The 8,211-nt window shown below is 39.1% G+C and overlaps 1 protein-coding gene across 3 annotated transcripts in view; it reads left to right on the top strand.

Moving 5' to 3' along the window:
• The first annotated feature begins 1,478 nt into the window (after nucleotides 1-1,478).
• The window catches only part of SCN7A (sodium voltage-gated channel alpha subunit 7), a 70,190-nt gene continuing 63,457 nt past the window's right edge, over nucleotides 1,479-8,211 (top strand). The window contains exons 1-2 of one of the 3 annotated variants that reach the window (XM_023529700.1): nucleotides 1,479-1,615; nucleotides 2,107-2,322. The gene's annotated coding sequence lies outside the window, so the exon portion shown is untranslated. Of the gene's footprint in view, nucleotides 1,616-1,831; nucleotides 2,323-2,485; nucleotides 2,555-8,211 lie in introns of those variants that run through there. The other 2 variants (XM_011358226.2, XM_023529704.1) reach the window with 2 other exon arrangements.

An 8,211-nucleotide genomic window follows, 5' to 3' on the forward strand; every position in this document is an offset into this window, starting at 1 on the left:
TTTTTTTTTCTTATTAAGTTGAGAATTTTCATCTTTCCACTTAAAGGAAGCACTTTACAGCTTCTCTTTGGCATGTCCAAATTTTGTGCTTTGGAGCCCCTCAGTAAAATAAGGGTTACTTGAACACAAGCACTGCAATGCCATGCCATGACAGTTGATCTAATAACCAAGATGTCTACTAAGTGACTAAGGGTCAAGGAGCACACAGCGTGGATATGTTGGACAAAGGCATGACTCACATCGAGCGTGAGATGGAGTGGGACTTGCAAGATTTTGTTATGCTACTAAGAATAGTGTGCAATTTAAGACTTATGAATTGTTTACTTCTGGAATTTTTCATTTAATATTTTCTGACTGTAGTTGACTTTAGGTAACTGAAACCACAAAAAGAAAAAACCATGGATAAGGGGGATGACTATACTTTTCTTTATGTCAAATATCTTATTTAAGCTTTAAAATATTTGATATTATTAAATTTTAGTTTATATTATGTTTGAATGCACTGAAAGATGCATAGAATTTTACTAAGAAGTGATGCATAAGTCAGATTGTTCCAAGGAAGAGTTCTATGCACTAGAAAATTCACTAGGATTGTCACCACAAAGTGTAGGGAAGAGAAGATGGTAATTCACACATTGTCTATTAAAAATAAATCAAGTGGCTAATTGACGCTACAAAATAAGTATTGTTAATTTTTATGTACGGTAATGGTCGGGTTATATTTTTTAATAGTCCTTATAATTCAGAAATATGCTAATTAATTTTTTAACAAAATGATATGATGTCTGGACTACATTTAAGCTAATTCAAGGTGGAAAGGAGGGTACAGATAAAACAAGATTGTCTACATGTTGACAATAGTTGAGGCTGAGTACATAAGAGTTTATTATACTTTCTTTGTATTTTTGTTTATGTTTGAAATTTTTCATAACAAATTTAAACAGACAAAATATATGTAATAAACTCTTTCTGTGATCATGGATGAAACACGCTGTCCCTGACATGGTCTGTACAGAACCAGTGTTAGCTTAGTTCCACTTTCCTCTTCTGTTCTATACATTAGAATATAAAATTTGAATCTCTTATAAATATACATGATTTCTTTTCCCTTTTCCTGATTTTTATTATCTTTTCTTGGTGTGCTACAGGAATCTTTTTGTAAGGAAACTGTACCTTTTCCAAACACGATAGGATTATAAAATGAATTTCTGTGGTGTGACAAAATTTTCCAAACATTTTTTTTGGAAAGATGGTTGAAAAGCTCTTTCCTTCACCGCCAAATTACTCCGTTGCCCATCAGTTTTCCAAAAATTCTCAAAATTCATAATTTTTCTTCTGTCCCCTGTGTTTCAAACCACTAGAGTGGGAAAGAAATCTAGAGTGAGGTTTATAGTAGCTCTAGCTCATTTCTTCCTAAACAGCTGCGTACCTACACACACCTACACACACGCACACATACATACACACTTACACACACACACACGCACACGCACACGCACACGCACACGCACACACACCCTACAGCTATGTCCAGATTTGAATGTTGCAGGGCTGACAATTGCTTCTGACAAGCTCCACTGGGGCAGCTAAGCAAGGAGAGAGAAAAAGCAACGAGGTAAAAGAGCCTGAATTTGTTGTCTTCCTCTCTCTCCCCCTCCTCTCCCTCGTTCGCAGATCTCTCTCCCCGACCCATTCCGCCCCACCCCCACTCCTGCCACCTAAATTGCATTTCTACTCTTCCTCTCCTCTTCATTTCTTCAAGCCCTGGTCCTCTCCCTGCTCCACCTCCTCACCGGTCCCGCTCTTCTCGCCCCTTCCCCTCCCAAGCAGCTGGTGGAAAAGACGTCGCAGCTGCGGCGGTTCTTGCTGCTGCATCCGCTGCTGCTGGTTGCTGTCATCACCCGCCCACGCCTGGTCTGGTTGAAGTCGCGCAAAGGCCTGGAGATGAGGGCGGGGGAGAGGGTGATGTGGCTAAGAGAGGGGAGGGAATAGTGGGAAAGACACAGCTTCCAGGCGGCAGGCGCAGCATCACTGCGCATCTGGCAGGAGGGGTCTCTGGGTCAGTGGCTGGGCAGCAGCCGCAGTGACTCGGTTTCTACCTGGCAGTTCAGTGGAGCCGCTTACTACCGAGCCATCGTGGCCTAGGTAGCATCAACTGGTGAGGGCGAATGCGAACCTCGCAACACTTCTAAGCAAGCAGAGCCCAGGAAACCAGAGAGATACGAAAGAAAGAGAAGCCCGGGAAGAGAAAAGGGCTCCGGCAGGAGCCCAGCTTCTCCGGGTTCCCTAAGGGGCTGGTGGAGACTCATTACGTGGTAGCAAGTAAGTGTTTGTTTGTTTGTTTCTTGCTGTGTGCCCAGTCCCAGGATGGTGATAGCCACGATCTGCTGCCACCCCATACATCCACCCCCCACTAGCCCCACCCCATACACACACCTAGGTCCCCAGCAGATTAAGATTCTGTGTATGAATTAAGAGAGCTACTTTCAAGAGCTGCAGTGGCCTGGGGGTGTTTGCTCTGCATTTTATGCGTGCAGTTTTCTCATCCGATCAGGTAAGCTTCTGAAATCCAGACTTTCTGTTAGTGTAAAATTTCTAGAAACCCTATATAGCCATGGTTTTTAGGTTATATGACACAAAGAATAGAAGGTATAAATATTTATGCAGAATGACGTATACTTCTAAGGAATCTTGTTTCTTATTCTAAGTAACAGTGATTTCAAGATTGGTGCTTTTCATGTAAGAATTGACAGTATAAAATTAGAGGCACAGATGTGGTGGGAAATGGTGTGTCTAGTTTAAACAACTGGGCATTTTGGATCAACAGGTTGGTTTTTTGTTGTTTGTTTGTGTTTTACTGTTTAGCTCTGTAAAATGCACACCTGCTAGAGGTTTTCTTTTTAAGAGGTGATGATGTATGCATTGCGACTCTGGTTTTATGCTGCCTCCAATACTTAGGTTGAAGCAGGACAAATGATGAATGAATAACAGGTGAAATGACCCATTGATGGGCTCCCTTTATTAATGTAAATGATAGAGGCAAATTTGGATATTGGTTAGAAAAATCTCTTGAAATGGGAAGGAATTTGAGTGGTGCTTTTTGTGGATATTTTTTCTTCCTATCATTCAGGAGAGTCTTTTATGGCAAAAACAAAAGGAAGCTAGGCCCTTTAATAATATGGTCCTGAGCACCATACCTGTTATGACGAGCCCTAATTAAAGTTATGTAAAGCAGATAAGGCCCGTAAGGAATAATTAGCTAGCAATTACCTAGCTAATCAATGATGAACTGAAAATCTAATGAAGAAGATTGGGATTTAGAGTATAACTTGATTTCTATTTTAGTGAAAATGAAGCAAATTTTTTAACCTTTGACTAAGGATTTTTGTTCTTATTTGTAAATGACATATCAAAAATATATTCTGGTGATGACTAAATGACAGAAATTACATGAAGGTTCGTGTGGAGGTAATATCATATGTATCTGTTGCTTGCATAAGGAATTGTTATGTTTTTTATCCATTTCACTATTCCAGTTCTCTTTTTGTCTAGTTAAATATATAAATAAAATGAGCTTTGACATGTCTCACTAGAATGCACTAGAAGAAGTGAAATTCAAATGTACGTCATGATCTCTTGCCACCTGTACAGTTTAAAGTGTTATTCTAACCTGTGAGCCTCCATCTTCACAAAATTGTGTGCTTTGGCTAACAATTCATATTTGAACATGTTTGAATACTGTCAAAATATGTTTTACCCTCTTTCTCTTTTTAATTTTAAATTTTATTTCAGGTATGTGGTCTTCCTTGGGATGAAACCATCAAGTATATTGGATATTGCTGAATTTATTTGGTTCATTATTAATATAGAGGAATCAAAGTTTAGGCATAAATGCTCTACTCTTGATTTCTAGGATTCATTAAACCCCTGCACTCAGGGGAGAGGTACTGTGAGCCCTTTCTTTCCCATCGATGTGTTTAAAAACAATGGAAGAAAAACCTAAAATTGGATGTAGGATCAGGAAAAGCAGAACAACAGATTCCATGCGACATAGGCAGGCCCCAGGATCTGCTGCTGCATTATCAGTCTCTGTGAGAGAGTGGGCAGTAAAGCCAATCACGTAGGAACTGGGCATTGTGTCTCACAGCCTCCTGCGGGAGAAGCTCTGCTAGGGTATTTGACATATACTACCATAAATTTTGACCGGAGAGGATAAATGCAGTTCTAAAGCACACTGGAAATAAAAACAACAGTATTTTGCTCAATCTCTTACTTAGTGAAAGAGTATCCTACTATACCCCAGCCCTAGATCTCATTATGACAGGATCTGTATCACAACTGGGACTCTAAGACTGACCCATAATCCTATCCCTACCACTGTAGACTGTCTCTTGAAAGCTTATGGTGAGGGTGTTAGCATAAAAAGGATGTTCTTGATTTCTGGGAGTCTGGCCCCTTTATTTCCACTAGTCAATATCAAGATTGGTCAATCGTGAGAGGACATCTGTAAACCTTGCCCACCTTGACTAGCTATCAGCAATGAACAGTCACCTACCATCCTGTGACACTAACTTGTATAGACAGATCTCATTTTTCCCTGAGTTGGTTCCCTTCTCTTCTATTCATGTGGGCTACCCAAGGCCAGGTAAGCAAGTTCTTGCCTCTACAATGCTGAAAGAGGGAACCTTTAGGGCTGAAGAGAAAATTTTCATCCGATCGCTTCTAGGATTGTTTTTCAGCTGATCCATATCTCTTGGCCCAGCTGAGATCATGATTTCCATGTATTTGTTCAATTGTTGCTATCTATAAACCAGGCTTATTCTGGTTATACTCCACATTGATGGGGAAACCCCAATTTGTCTGGAACAGATATTCCTGTTGTATCCACAGTATTTCTGTCTGAATTGACTTGGCCTGTTGCTGGCTGAGGATAACCAGCCTCTGTGGTGGCAGCCAGGTGCCAAACTGACTGTACCAGGATCAAACAAGAGCATGATGAAAATGCTGAAGCTAGGGCTCTGCCCAGGGAATTTCTGCTTTTCAAAATCTAAAATTAGGACAGGACACTTGGTTTTCAGCTGGAACATCAAATGATGCTGATTTGGGGGCCATAGTCCCTGGTTAAATATATGGTGTTGAATGGACTAATCTTCCCTTCTGCTTTAAATGCCAGAGTGAGGCTCTCAATCCACCAGCCCTTTGCTGTCTGAGTTCTCTCAGAGGCTGCATGGTCTAAGCACCTGATTACAGACTACTACTTTGGCTCTGGTCTATATCTAGTCTTGCTCTAATATGTTTCAAGTTTCCTCTCAAATTTGAGAAGTGGTTAAATATCCATATGTTTAATTCCACATTCAAAAAGCTAGAGTAGTTTGGGGGATGGAAGTAGATCCTGGGAAAGCAGACCAGCTCTTTGAGAGCGAACAGGAGCAAAGGTAAGTAGCCAGCTTTAGGAGGCCTTCAGGGTTCCAGTGAATATGCCTATTCTGGATTTGTGTGTGTGTGTGTTCCACAGATCCAGTGGCGCCTAAAACCATAGGACAAAAGATCTCAGGATTGAGTATAGAAGTTACATGCATAACAAGCTCTCCTTTGTATTACTCCAGCAGGGGCAACAATACATTCTTCCCTATTGAGCTCTTAAATGGCCTCTGGCAAGATTTCTCTTGTCGAGGGTCTGGCTGACTAGGGTCACAGAACAGTCAGTTCTGGAAAGAGTCTAGGCTTTCCCCAATATGCTTGTTTTGTTGGGCTGGATAGGCACAGCTTGGAAATTATCGTCATATTCATAGAAACAAGGGACCCTGCTATTGAACCATAGTTTGCCATAGGGAAGCTCAAGTGGGCATCTTAAAACCGAGGCAGCTTTTCTTCATGTTCCTGGAACCCTCTTCCTGCCCCATTGCCTTGCTGGTCATAATGGCTCACCCTGGTGAGACTCTGTCTCCCACAGAGACTTACAGTCCTTCATCCCCTCAAGGCATTTAAACAACTACTGAGCTTTCCTTGGGCTTATTCTTGTAAGAGAATTTGAGACTAAGTGCTAAGATTTTGTCATATGACACTTTTGTCCAATGGGTTATACCACTCTGAATGTGTATGATCTGCACTCCTCCTTCCTGGAATAAAGACATTTGCAAAGACCTCAGCTCCTGATTATTTTAAATCATCAGTAGAATCCAAGTTTGCCAATTTTCAAAGAGAGTTCAGTTCTCAAAAGAAGACTTTTTATTTAGAGAGAGATGGGACCTGTCTCTTTGACTTTTGCTGGTACTCGCTTATTTACAAGGCTGTTTTCCTAGTTTTGAATCCAGAAGAATATTTGAATTAAAATTCTTTAGAAATATAACTAAGACAAAATGACAATGCATACTTATGTTTTTAAGAAAATTACTTATTTATAATTTTCTTCTGCAAAATGACATATTCTAGGAATGTGTTGACTAAAACTGTGAGTAAGGAAGTTGAGTCCAGAATTAAGTGGATATATTGAAGCCAAAATAGACTGACTTGGGAGCAAAAACAGCTTCAGGCAGAACATGATTCAAGAACAAAGGGGAAAAAGTAAATTAAGGCAGGGGAGATAAACTGTATGCCAGGAAGAATTAAAGAGTAAGAGTCAGAGAATCAAAGTTAAACAGGAAGTAATTAGCTCAAGTGGAAAAATAATTTAAAAACAGGAAACCAAATAGGTTGAAATCAAGGGGAATAGACAGCTGAAAAATTCCAGGTGGACGGATGCCATTCTGGTCAATCTGTCCTTTATTCGCAAGCCTTCAGTGTGTAAGCTTTCCTTTTCTGGATTTTAGCAATACATACATGGTAAATTATATTTAAATCATTTAGAAATAATAACTAGAAAGCAAAAGAATCCCCTGACACCTTTTCAGTTCCTCTCCATGGATATAGCAGTTTAGTTCCTTCCAGGGCGGAAACATTATGCGGTGCTAGCATATCTAACACTATGTATATAATCCTTACAAAACATTTTATTCAAAGGTGAGCAATTCAACATCACAATTCTTAACATTACTTTTTTTTCACAAAATAATTTATTTTGGGAATCTTTCCATATGAACACAGGCAGATCTCATTCTTTATGATTACTAAACAGTGTTTCATGATAATAACCTCCTGGAATTTATGGTGTTATCTCCTTACGGTAGACACTTTGATTGTTTTCAGTCTTTGAAATTAGAAGTATGTTGTGATTAACATCTTTGCAAACATGACTTCTCAGACTTCACCAAGAGTGTTAATAGGGTAGTTTGGTTTGGGAGTCAAAGAGTACATGCAACTTTGTTTTAGAAACTATTGCCAAGGTCCTTCAAACAAAATGCACTTATACTCTCACCTGAACGTCTGAGGGTGCCAGCTGCTTCCATATCTCAGCCTGTCAAAAGTCGCATCTACTAAGAAGAGTCTCAGTTATGTCTCTGGAGATTTACTGTTAAAATTATTGATTGTTTTCATCTTATCCATAGCTTTCAGAATCTCATGAGTTTTAGTCATCTTTCCTCACAGTCCTCTGCTTCCTAAAAGATAATGATAATATTTTCGTATCCTCTATAAGAAAAAAAGCAATGCATCTAATATCATTTGGGTTCTAAACCCTAGAGAATAAAAGATGATAAAGAGTTCTAAGGGAAAAGGCTCTGCATCAAAGAATTTAGCTGTGAGTCATCACAGAATGTGAGAAGGATGAAATATAAGCCATAATATATCTATGAAGTACAGTCAGATGGCCTCAGTGAACAAAAATGTCAATATAAATTAGTCTCTTTGCTAAAGCAGATATGGTTTTCAACAATATAGATTCCACTTAATAATCACATTAACTCTGCCTCTTTCACTCATGCAATGTAGTACCTTCTAGTCCCAAGTTAATTTGTTTATCAGCCTTGTTATTACTATCATTACTTTTGTTTTAAATGAGAATTATCTGAATGTGATTGTTACAATAGACAATGCATTGTCCGTGGCTGATAAAAAGAATAATTTCTTCAAAATAGTTTGGAAGCTAAGTGAGAAGTCATTTTACCCTTTATTTTCTGTTCCTTGTCAGAATGAAATTGGCATTTGAGATATTATCCTTACTCTGTGAATCCACTGCCTTATTGTTTTTTACTTCATTTTTCCTAATTTTCTAATTATTTTGCTCTATGGCATACACCATTTTAAGGTACCTAATTCTTTTGGTATATAAGGAGA

This window comes from Pteropus vampyrus, unplaced genomic scaffold (assembly GCF_000151845.1).
Source record: "Pteropus vampyrus isolate Shadow unplaced genomic scaffold, Pvam_2.0 Scaffold2, whole genome shotgun sequence".
Taxonomy (NCBI): Eukaryota; Metazoa; Chordata; class Mammalia; order Chiroptera; family Pteropodidae; genus Pteropus; species Pteropus vampyrus.